The sequence below is a fragment of the Haplochromis burtoni genome, unplaced genomic scaffold (assembly GCF_018398535.1).
Source record: "Haplochromis burtoni strain Fernald_Lab_line unplaced genomic scaffold, NCSU_Asbu1 Contig_1814, whole genome shotgun sequence".
NCBI classification, from domain to species: domain Eukaryota; kingdom Metazoa; phylum Chordata; class Actinopteri; order Cichliformes; family Cichlidae; genus Haplochromis; species Haplochromis burtoni.
This window is the reverse complement of record NW_024584175.1, coordinates 1-11,764: the sequence shown is the minus strand read 5'-3', so window position 1 is coordinate 11,764 and position 11,764 is coordinate 1. Positions and strand designations below refer to the sequence as shown.

Genomic DNA, 11,764 nt, shown 5'->3' with positions numbered 1-11,764 from the left:
ATAACTTAAGGATTAAGGATAACTGTCTATACATTTCCTCTCCTTGTCCAGCACTACTATGTCCAGTTGATTAGCAGGTTGGTTATCACCAGTTCATCTGTATGTATCTGGAAGTCACACAGGATCTTAGCACGGTAATTCGCGACAACCCTTGGGGGCATGTCCCATTTTGACTTCGGGACTTCCAGGCCGTACTCAGCACAGACATATTACTATATACTATGCCAGCCACTTGGCATTCCATGTATGCCCTGCCTGCTAGCATCTTGCACCCTGCTGTCTCAGCAACATCATTACACAGCCTGCACATGGTGTCTTGCCTGGTGTGGTAGAACTCAGCCTCTATGGATCTTAAACATTCCAGCCACTTCCTCTATCTGCCAATGGTACATACCATGCAGGGGCTTGTCCTTCCATGATGCCTCCTCCCCTTGGTCTTCTTTCTTGGTTTTCTGCTGCCTGAGGCATTTACTAAGCATGCGGTCAGTTATGATCATCTTCCTGATGTACTCATGGATATTCATTGTCTCATCCTGGAAAATGGTTCAGACATGCATTAGTCCTCGGCCTCATTCCTTCCACTTAGCGTTCAGGCTCAGGGTGCTGGACTGGGAGTGAAACCCTCCATGCATGGTAAGGAGCTTCCTTATGTGTGTGGCATTCATTACTGAATACTGACTTACTGAAAGCCTCAGAATCCTTTTGCTCGCATGATGTGAGGAAAAATGTTAAAATTAGCCCATAAAAATTGATTAGATTTTGACTCCATGTCTTTGATAGAGTGCCCACCACAAGTAGACATTGCCTTTCTGTTGGATGGTTCAGGCAGCGTATCATCTCCTGATTTTCAAACAATGAAGAAGTTTGTGAAAGATCTAATCCAATCATTTGTCTTAAATGATGCACAGGTAAGATGCTGTAGTCCCTCTTCAGTTAATAGTAGCACAGACATAAAACAGTTGCATTATTATTTCTATTTAGATCCATGAAGCATGACAGATTGATATATTTATTGTTTTCCCCTTTTTTTTTAGTTTTCTGTTTCCCAGTTCTCTACTTCACCATGGGTTCACTTTTACTTTAAAACGTTTTCTTCATCTGGATCAGTGGAGACTGACATCAATGAAATCCAGCAATACAGGGGAGCTACCTTCACAGCTAAGGCCATCAGACATGTTGTGTAAGGAAAGAAATCACATCACTGAAGCACTATGCTAAATTTACTGTCTAGAGTTCCTGTCCAGGTGACTCTTATTTTCTGGGACTCTTACCAAATTAAATAAAGTGTGGACTCTGATGCCAGTCTTTCAAAAGAAATAATGTACACAGACCTTTGTTTTCAAATATTATCAACAGAGCAGATAAGTATTTCCTAACTGAATAATGAATTGTACAAAAAAATATGTCCATTATCCGTGACTTTTCTGGACTTCCATAGAGATGTTCGTAACAAAGGCTAAATTGAATTTCAATTTGAAAATCTAATATTTGGATTATCTGGATTCGCAGAATAGAAAAATCTGTGTAATGCTAAATGAAAATATAAAAAAAGAAGGATGGATCCAAAAATAACAATCAAACATGTGTTACGTAAAGCAGTTTCACCCCGGTTCCTTTTTTGTTCCTCGGGCCTCCAGAGACGACACAGGACTCAGTAGTCATTTCACAAAACCTTTATTCATCTTCAGTTACGCATGCACCTTCTAGAAGGGGAGACGTACAGGTCCGGTGTCCCTCTGCAAATCTCCACCTCTTTGTTTGTTTCCACCAGTTTTATAGAACCGACCCCATTGTAAAACCCACATGGTGTGTTGTAAACTCTGTGTTTGTGTATGTATGCGTGAGCACGTGAGGGCCTGTGTGTGCGCGTACCAGTGTGTGTATGTATGTGCACGTGAGTGAGCGTGTGTCTCTGTATATGTGACTTCCTGCCGGTCATAAAGTCATCTCCCCTCACCCAAGGTTCACCAAATTCCACTACCAGACATACAAAACATATTACAAGCACTGAGACCCCCACTCTGCATCCACTGGGCCATTGGCCTCTTGTTGTCTTACTCTTACAGCTAAGCATGTGGAGAGTCTCCTGGAAACCTACTTCTAAGTTGTGACAATTATGAGCTTTTATTATAGGTACAAGCATCATCATCCCCCAACTGTAGCTTCCTGTCTCCTTTTATGACAGGCAGACCCCAGTGTCCATAAATTCCTTTCCCTCTAACACAATTACACACACTCTCAAGCCTACAGCTAAGCCAAACTAAAACACACAGACAAATCCTTCCCTATTCCTCTGATCTACTGCTGGACCCTCTCATCTAAGAAAATTTAACACATTTGTATTATAATTGTTTTCTTGTACTCACACATGCAGTCTACCCCATGACCATACGTCCACTGTAAAAAAGATTTATTGACATTATAAATAAAATTATGTGTATATATATATATATATATATTTTCAGGGGTGCAACGATACACAAAATTCACGGTTCGGTTCGATACTTTGGTGTCACGGTTCGATATTTTTTCAATACAAAAAAATGTTCATGCCTTTTAATTTGTCATTTATTAAAATTATAAATATATATTTTAACTCAAAAGTACAGTTTTTAAATTTAATGTTGCTGAAACAACAAAGTAATAAAAAATAAATCTATCTGATGAGAATCACTCATCTTTGGAAAAGAGAGTTTATTACAGAGAAATGGCTCTTTCCAAAATAAAAGCTATACTATACGCTTCTTCTGGGCTATATTCTCAGCAGCATATTAAACATATCAGGTCCCCATAAGGAGAATCATGTGCTAACGGCTGTCTAAATCAGCGGTCCCCAACCCCCGGGCCTCGGACCGGTACCGGTCCGTGAGTCGTTTGGTACCGGGCCGCGAGAGTTGAGGCTCAGGTGTGAAATGTCTGGTTTTCAGGGTTTTTATTGCTTTTCAGCGTTATTTTGTTATCGTTTTTATCGTTAACTCGGTTTTCCTGGGTCTTTTCACGTGTGTTATGAATAAATCTTCTTTTTTCGGTACTAGTTTTATTTTGTTGTATTTATCCGCGACACCTTAAAGGCCGGTCCGTGAAAATATTGTCGGGCATAAACCGGTCGGTGGTGCAAAAAAGGTTGGAGACCGCTGACCTAGATCACGTAAATTACACGGAAAGTTTGTAGCATGCGTGCTTGTTGTTTTTGTCTGCTTCCACTTGTCTTTGCACTAGGATGATGTCGGCGTAAATGTGCAGTCATATTCATTGTGTTCCCACTAGTGCTGTCAGCATAATCTCGTTAAAATGACATTAACACCATAACGCGGCAAATCTCCGTTAACGAGTTACTGCAGATCACCCGGTGCGTGGGGCTGGACGGCGTCAACACGTTAACAACAGAGATGGGCAGTAACGCGTTACTGTAATCTGATTACTTTTTTCAAGTAACGAGTAAAGTAAGGGATTACTATTGCAAAAACGGTAATTAGATTACAGTTACTTTCCCGTAGGAACGCTGCGTTACTGCGTTACTAAAACCGTGATTTTTTGCGAGAATGTCTCACGACAGTGACGTAAGCGAGTGCGCCGTTAGTGACAACAGCTGTGTGCAGATCAACAATGGATCACATATCGATTGTGGGAGAGAGTATGAGCGTGCAGCGTTTAAAGCGTGGAAGTACTGACCTTACTTTGAGTTTGATTCCATAAAAAGTGACAAAAACATTAGCGTCCGTTGTGCGTGGGAAGAAAACTTTTTTACAGCGAAAAAACACCCTAAACTTCCAAGCAAGCACCGAGTAGCTACGACGTAATGGGAAATTCACAGAGAAACTCGCGGATTCTTCACTGACCGCGGCACACCTGCACCAGGGTAAACCTCCGCCTACCCCACTCCTGCTTTACAGGTGAAAATAGAGCAACAGGACCGCTGAGTCTTTGACTTTATTTATTTTCTGCTGTGTTTTACTTGCATCTATTTGAAAGAGTGAGTGTAAACACAAAAAATATTTTATTTTATGTGCTGGAATGTGCAGAAAATAGGTTTAAATGTTAAACTAATTTCTTCCAGTCAGAGAATGTTGCATATAATTAAATTTTTGCTTGATGCATAAAGTTAAAAGATTAAAACTGATAAAACAAGTTTTAAAAAAAGAGACTTTTCCATTTGATTACATTTTGTATGATGGATTATGCAGAAAAAGTAGAATTGGGCTGAAAGATCTATCGCTTTATCACCTATTCAGGTTGTAAATCGTGTTTTTAAAAAGTAACTAAGTAACTAAGTAATTAATTACTTTTGAAAATAAGTAATCAGTAAAGTAACGGATTACTTTTTGGGGAAGTAATCAGTAATTAGTTACTGATTACTTTTTTCAAGTAACGTGACCAACACTGGTCACAGAGCAGCTAGCATGCCTGCAACCACTATCCCACAATTAATGAGCTATTGCGTGGCAACACCTCGACATGATGTTCACCTTTTGTCCATGCTAACGCGGCTACCATCAGCGTCGTCATTTGCTCTCGACACATGAAAAACCACAAAAAGTTCCTAAAGCCCAATCTAAGAGCCTGTGGGAGGTTCACATTCTCCGAGATGTAGCATTACGGCAGTTCTGCCCATTGTCCTTCTTGCCAACGAAGCTTAGTCTTCTGTCTATGCTGCTTAGCTTCCATGTCGCTCATGTGGCCCATCGCCACCTCACGACAGTGCCAGCTCCTAGGACGGAGTAGCTCGAAACGCAGATCCACTGAAGCGCTTCAACCATAGCCACGTCAGAAGAAAAACGTTCTGTAAATTAAAAATTACAAATTTTAGTATTGTTCCTAATACATCATGCGTACCGTCAACTCGAACACTGTATCGTAATGGTTCAATACCAAATACAAGTACATTGCACCCTCTAACTAGTGTATAGACCTGTTATAATATTTATATATTATACACTATATACTTTACAATATACTAAAGCATAACGTATCCTCAATACCACACACACCCCCCCCCACACACACACACACACATAAAACATAGGATTGTACATTAACATAAAACTGCTACCACAGCCATCATAATTCGTCATACAATGAGAACAGGACAAATCAACAACTAATTAGGACTAATTAGTGTTAAAATCTGTAACATAATGTATTGTTTGGAGTGTAGTCTGTTACTGTTGGTATTTTTACCATTTCTTCTTGGAGCAACTTTAACTCACATAATTTCCTTAGGGATTAATAAAGTATTCTGATTCTGATTGTTTCAGGATGACCTGCTATTATCCAATGACACATCTGCTTACCTGTATCTTTTGCTCGTTTCTCCTCCTCTTCTTTTCTCTTTTTTCTAAACTGAGGACCTGATGGCTTTGAACTTTTCTTGTCCATCTTCCATTGGTTTTAATTTTGCACTCCAGTATGAACACCCATCCCCTACAACCTACACCTTAGTTCACAGATTCACTTTGTCTAGGGTTTATTTCTGGGATTTCACACAACCCAGGATTCAAATCATGAATACATAATGGGCTTGGATTTACATCATTATGAATGAAATGTGCTCTATTTGGAAGCAGCCCCCCCCCTTCGACGGGTTGTGTGTGAGACTTTAAATCATCAAACTGTAAATTATAAATTTTAAATTGTTATTGATCCCTTTACCCCGAGTCCTAAAGTGTATATTTATTTTCTTACTCTTGTTTGTTTACTTGCACTGCTGTAACTGGAGCCTCATCCTCTCATCTCTCTATATCCTGTACTGTATGTAACAGAGAAGATCCCACGCCCCGCCTCCCCCCTCCCCGCTGTCCGCCAAGGCAGAAGTTCGCACCCCAAAACGGAGGGCGCCTCTTACTCCCATGCGAATTCGATCGCGCGCGATAAATAACAGCAACACCGCCACACGATCGGCCCTCATCCGAGTTCCCCGATATGCACGCGTGCGTTATGACGTACTGCAGCAATTGATTTTATTTTTTGACCGATGGCGTACGATTTGCGCCCCACCATCATGCCGCCCCGGGCAACCGCCAGCCCTTGCTCGCTCGTAGCAAATAACGCTACTGGTGTTATACTACATATAAAAGTACTATACTACTATATATACCTTTTATATACCTATAATAACTAATATATATATTCTATTTAATAATTACGCAGTATATACTGTATGTATTCATAATGATACTAGTAATATATCATGTACTACTCTACCCTACTACTATATATACTATTGTATATATCATATATACTGTAATTATATAATATCATATATATAAATAATTAAATTATATATATACTATAGATTCTATATATAAATAATATAATAAATATAATATATTATATAATATTGTATATAGGTAAACTTAAACTGTATATATATATGTATATGTATATATATATACTGTATATATATATACATATAATTTTTATTTTATTTTTTTAATTTCACAGAAACACAGTTTTCATACCACAAGAAGGTATGAGACCTAATGCAAAGAAGGTCTTGATAGTAATTACTGATGGACAATCTATGATCGGACTATCTGGGAGGTGCAGCACAGCTAGCAGAGAGTAAAAACATTGTTCGATTTGCTATTGGGGTAAGTACTTCATTATTTAAACTTACAGAATGTGATATAAAATATGCTTTGGTCAGCTGTCAGGCTAAGACTGATGTGGCACTATATGGAAAAAAGCACTGAGCCACCCACTTATTACACCTCCAGAAGCTAACCTCCTCTCTCTCTCTTTCTAACCTATCATATATAATATCTAAATTATATCATAATTATATTATATTATATTAAATATACTATATTAATATATTATGGAATGCCGTTTAGAAAAATATTATACATATATATCAATCAAAGTCTTAATATATAGAATGAAGCTTGAATGTATATAGAATGATCTTCTGAATGTATAGAACGAAACTTAAATATATATGTAGAATGAACTTTTGAATATGCATGCCACATGCTTCAGTTATTAGTAAATTAAGTTGTGTTGAATAGAATTTTTTTTTTTTTTTGCCAGACACTAAAAATTGTGAAATATCACAATACTGAAAAACTTCCAAGGGTATTATTTAGGTAAAGGTTGATAAGACTGGTTTTATCTTCATATTCACTTGTGCCATTTAAATCATAAAAGTAGACAAATAAAGTGTTTAGACTACACTTTTCTTTCATGACAAACCATACTTGTCACAGTACAAAATGTTACAGTTTATGTTACATATCATGGTATGATGTACTAATTTATCTGTTAATAAACACGAATTGTGAATTTTATTAAATAAAATATCTGTTATACATTTTCAACTTTAAAACACAGAAATGTTTTATTTAAACTCTTACAGGCTGATATTTGGAAAAAAATGACACAGAACACTTTATGTATTTCCAGAACCCAGAGGAAGAAAAGAGTATTCTGTAGTAATAGAGCAACACTGACCTTAACAAAAACAAAAACAAAAAAAAACAAAGAAAGAAAGAAAAGAAAAGAAAAGAATAAAACAAACAAAATACAATAAGCCTGTCTAATCAAGTAAACAAAATCCTTAAACATTCCCTAAAGAATGTAAACCAGGTTATGTTTAACAGTTATTATTATTATTAGTAGTAGTAGTAGTATCATTATTTGATAAGAATGTAATGTCATATAGTGCGATGATGATATAATGTTCATATTTCAGCTATATATTATTATATATTTCATGTGTGTCATATTTATAGACAACTTGCTGGCAGTGTTGGAGATACTGTTAGTCCCCCTTTAAATATGTTTTCATTAGTGTTACTGTAACACTTTTCAAAACTTTCCCAAAACCTAACAAAAACTATTATTTAAACCTGTGAGTTAAGCTAGAAATCAAGTGAAAATTAATATGAATTTCTGTGTAAAGCATAAATATTCAAATGGGACACTGAATCGGAGTCCAAACAGAAACAGTTCTGGTGGGTGGCCAGTGGCTGAGGCGATTGAGCAGGTCCGGAGGCCGACCACGCCGGCGACGAGGTCCAGTCAGCGGCCTGAACGGTGTCCCCCGACGCCAAATCCGACGTGGACGAGGAGAAGGTGATGAAGCAGCAGCTGCAGGTGACAGCGTGGAAGCCGGTGTGACGGAGCAGCAGCTGCAGGCGACGGTGTGGAAGCCGGCAGTGACGGAGGATCCGTTGACTGCACTACAGGAGACTGGATGACAGACAGGACTGGCTGGACTACAGGAGACTGGACGACAGACTGAACTGACTGGACTACAGGAGACTGGACGACAGACTGGACTGGCTGGAGGACCGGCGACTGGGGGACAGGAGGAGACTGAACTGACTGGACAGGAGAGGTGGAGACTGGACTGAGCTGCAGGTGACTGGACTGACTGAGCTGGCAGCTGAACAGCAGGCAACTGAACTGACTGGACTGGCGAGGCTAATGGCTGAGCTAAAGACTGAGTTAGTGAAGGGGACAAAGCTGCAGCCTGGGCTAGCGCATCAGGTGCTTGAGCTGGGAAGAGCTCAGCTAGCCTGATCAGAGACAGTGCTAGAGCATGGAAAGCTGGATCAGGAGGTGGATGAAGAGGTGGACTAGCAGGTGGACAGGCTAGCTCTTTCAAGCCTCTAGGGAGGTCAGGCTGGGTTCTGGCTGCCCTCAGCCTGAGCACTGGGACAGGCACGGGGGGTGGCTGGACACCAGTCACCCCCACCTGAAAAACAGAATGGGTGTGGAGGTAGACTGGGTCACAGCTGCCCTTGTCCTGGGAGCTGGCACAGGAGTGAGTGCTAGCTGGTCCCTAGCCACCCGAGGAGGTGCTGCAGGGACAGGCTGAGCAATAGCTGCCCTCACCTGAGAAAGTGAAACAGATGGAAGGGAAGGCAGTCTCTGAGCTGCCCTGCTAGCAGAAAAAGGTTGACTAATGGGTGAAATGGTGATTGAGTGGGAGAAATTACAGGTTTCAGTGATAATGTCTTTAGCAGTAGCCTGAGATGGTGGAGCAGTCTGTTCGGAGGCAGGATGGTTAGAATTAATTGGATAATCCAGAATGTAGTCACATTAAACCAGGGGTAGGCAACTCCAGGCCTCGAGTGCTGGTGTCCTGGAGGTTTTAGATGTGTCCATGATCCATCACAGCTGATTTAAAGGGCTAAATGACTCCTCAGCATTTCTTGAAGTTCTCCAGAGGCCTGGTAATGAACTAATCATTTGATTCAGGTGTGTTAACCCAGGGTGCGATCTAAAACCTGCAGGACACCGGCACTCGAGGCCTGGAGTTGCCTACCCCTGCAGTAAACAGTCTTTGGTTTAGGTGGGCGGTGAACAGTCTCTGGATTATGGCGAGGTGAAAGAAAAAAGTCTGTTTCGCTCACCACCGGATGCTGCTGCTCCAAACAGGAAACAGGATGGCGGCGTGAGCCTTGCCTCCACTTAGCTGTGGCAGCAGGCGGATGAATGAGGCGGTGGGTGAGTGAGGAGCGGAGCGGCAAGAGAGGGAGAGGCTGAAGCGCGGCGAGAGACGCCCACTCTCCGAGGCAAATACTCCGGTGCAGGTGAGGCAGCAGGTGGGAGAACACGGCCTCTCTGAGGTCCGCCCAGAGCCAAACGACTCCCCTCGAAGATGTGCTCTTCTTCCGCAAAGAGCCGCTGTTTCCCCCTGAGCTCCTCCGCCCTAGCGGGAGAGCGCTGCCTCCTGCTGCTCGAACAGGACAGTGTCCACTGAGTCCACAGCGTGTCGTCGTGGCACGGTTTGTGTCATTCTGTCAGAAGTCGTGGTGTGTGGGTGAGAGGACGACAGGAAGGGACCCAAACGCAGGACTCACGGTGCAGAATGATGATGATTTATTAGAGCGAGTGAGTGAACAGAACAGGAACGGCAGGACTCACTAACTAACTGAAAGACTGAATGGCTGGCTGAACAACGGAATACAGACGGGAATGAAGACAATCACAACATCAATGACAGGACAGTGAACTGGTAAAACTGAGGAACTTGAATACAAAGACTGAATGATAATTGGACACAGGTGAGTACGGCTGAATGTAATGAAACAGGAAATGGAACATGTGGAAGAAACAGTAAACATGAACTGAAAACGCTGGGTCAATGACCCAGGAATCTTGACAGACTTATCTCATTTGAGAATGTAAAGAAAAGTTGCTCTAGGTGGCAGATCGTTCAATGACTACATCTAGCTATAGTATTTCAAAAATAAACAAAGGTATCTGAAATACAAAACATGGCTGATAAACCTCGTATATTATGACATTACCACTGACATTCCATACATTGTGTGGAATAGCTAGACACAGGAAGCATTTGACAAAATTGAATTCTATTTAACAGTGAGGTTGTGGCATATTCTTTTGCTCCCTGCAGGGGTACTAAATAATCTAATGTTACTATGGGTCATATCAGAGAACAGAGATACAACATGCCATAAAGGCAGGAACAGATAAACTACAATCCAAAAACAAAATATGCCTCATATGTATAAACTGAAACCAAATGCATCCATCCATTCTCTTCTGCTTATTTTTATCCGCGTTACTAGCCTATTCCAGCTACCACAGGATGAAAGGCAGAGTACACCCTGGACAGGTTGATAATCTGACGCTGGGTTAACAACATTAACAAGAAACAAGAAAATTAACATGCATATGCAAAATAGAAAAACAAAAACAAAATCCTCATCATTCTACAATCCTTGACATCATTATGCTCTTCCAAATCCTGGTGAATTCCGTATTGCAAAATCCATGTCTGATTTGAAAGTAGTACACTACATGAACTGGTATACGAAGGATATTTTCACAAATATTGGTCACTGGAAATCTGCAGTTAGTGATGAACTCAAGGCTTGGCTTTGGGGAAAAACCCAGGGCTGAAATGCTGTCACATCCGGTGCAGAAAACAAGAATATCTTCCAAAGAGACTTCACTTTCAACTATAAGATAGAAAAATACAAAATCAAAATGAGATTCTAACTAAGACTATTGGTATACTGATACGTTAAAATACCAAAAGATTAATGCAAAAGAAAAACTGATGCATATTTTGAAAATTAAGCTGTACTTTGAAAGTCACACATGAAGCTAATTAGCATTTAGTGAAACCATAGTGTCGAAAAAAGAAGTTAGTGAAGACCACAACAATTTAAGCTTAGGTGGATGCAGAAATAGTCTATTATTTGTACTCAGTAAACAGGATTGGTAATAATGCATTTATCTACGCTTTTAATACACTGAAGTGAAACTGAAATAACATTTGGGTATAATTATAATTATAATTATAATTTTTCTTATAAATTCAGCACTTGCATCTGGTACTTGGTATTCTATACCTACTGCACAATCCACTTTGTATTGTTCCTGTTCTGTCTTTGTTTATTGTACAGTTAGTATTGTACAGCTATGATTAAAGTATTGTATAGTTAGTAATTAGTATCTTTTTATCCCTTAATTTTACCCAAATTTAGCATGTTATTTATTTGTAATTTCTAGTATTACATCTCTTGGAGATATATATTTTATATACTATAAATGCAAACTATTTACAGTTTATTTGGAGCGACTTTTAGATAGGAATATTTACCGCATTTGTCAGAATTCAACGTTTCTGTGAAATCCTGCCTGCTTGTATGGCTACTCTCTCCATCAGAATATGTCTGTAAATTAAAACAGATAATACATTTCATTATACTGACAACAAAATGTCATAATAAATATTAGTAATATGTTTATGTACTATGTATTAAAACATAATACAACAAAGTTG

The 11,764-nt window shown here is 39.8% G+C and overlaps 1 long non-coding RNA gene across 1 annotated transcript; it reads left to right on the top strand.

Annotated features, from left to right (window-relative positions):
* The first annotated feature begins 6 nt into the window (after positions 1–6).
* LOC121813510 lies at positions 7–6,577 on the top strand. Its single transcript, XR_006053739.1, has 3 exons — positions 7–908; positions 1,035–1,180; positions 6,442–6,577. It is a non-coding gene; the product is annotated as an uncharacterized LOC121813510 (long non-coding RNA).
* Positions 6,578–11,764: the final 5,187 nt, after the last annotated feature.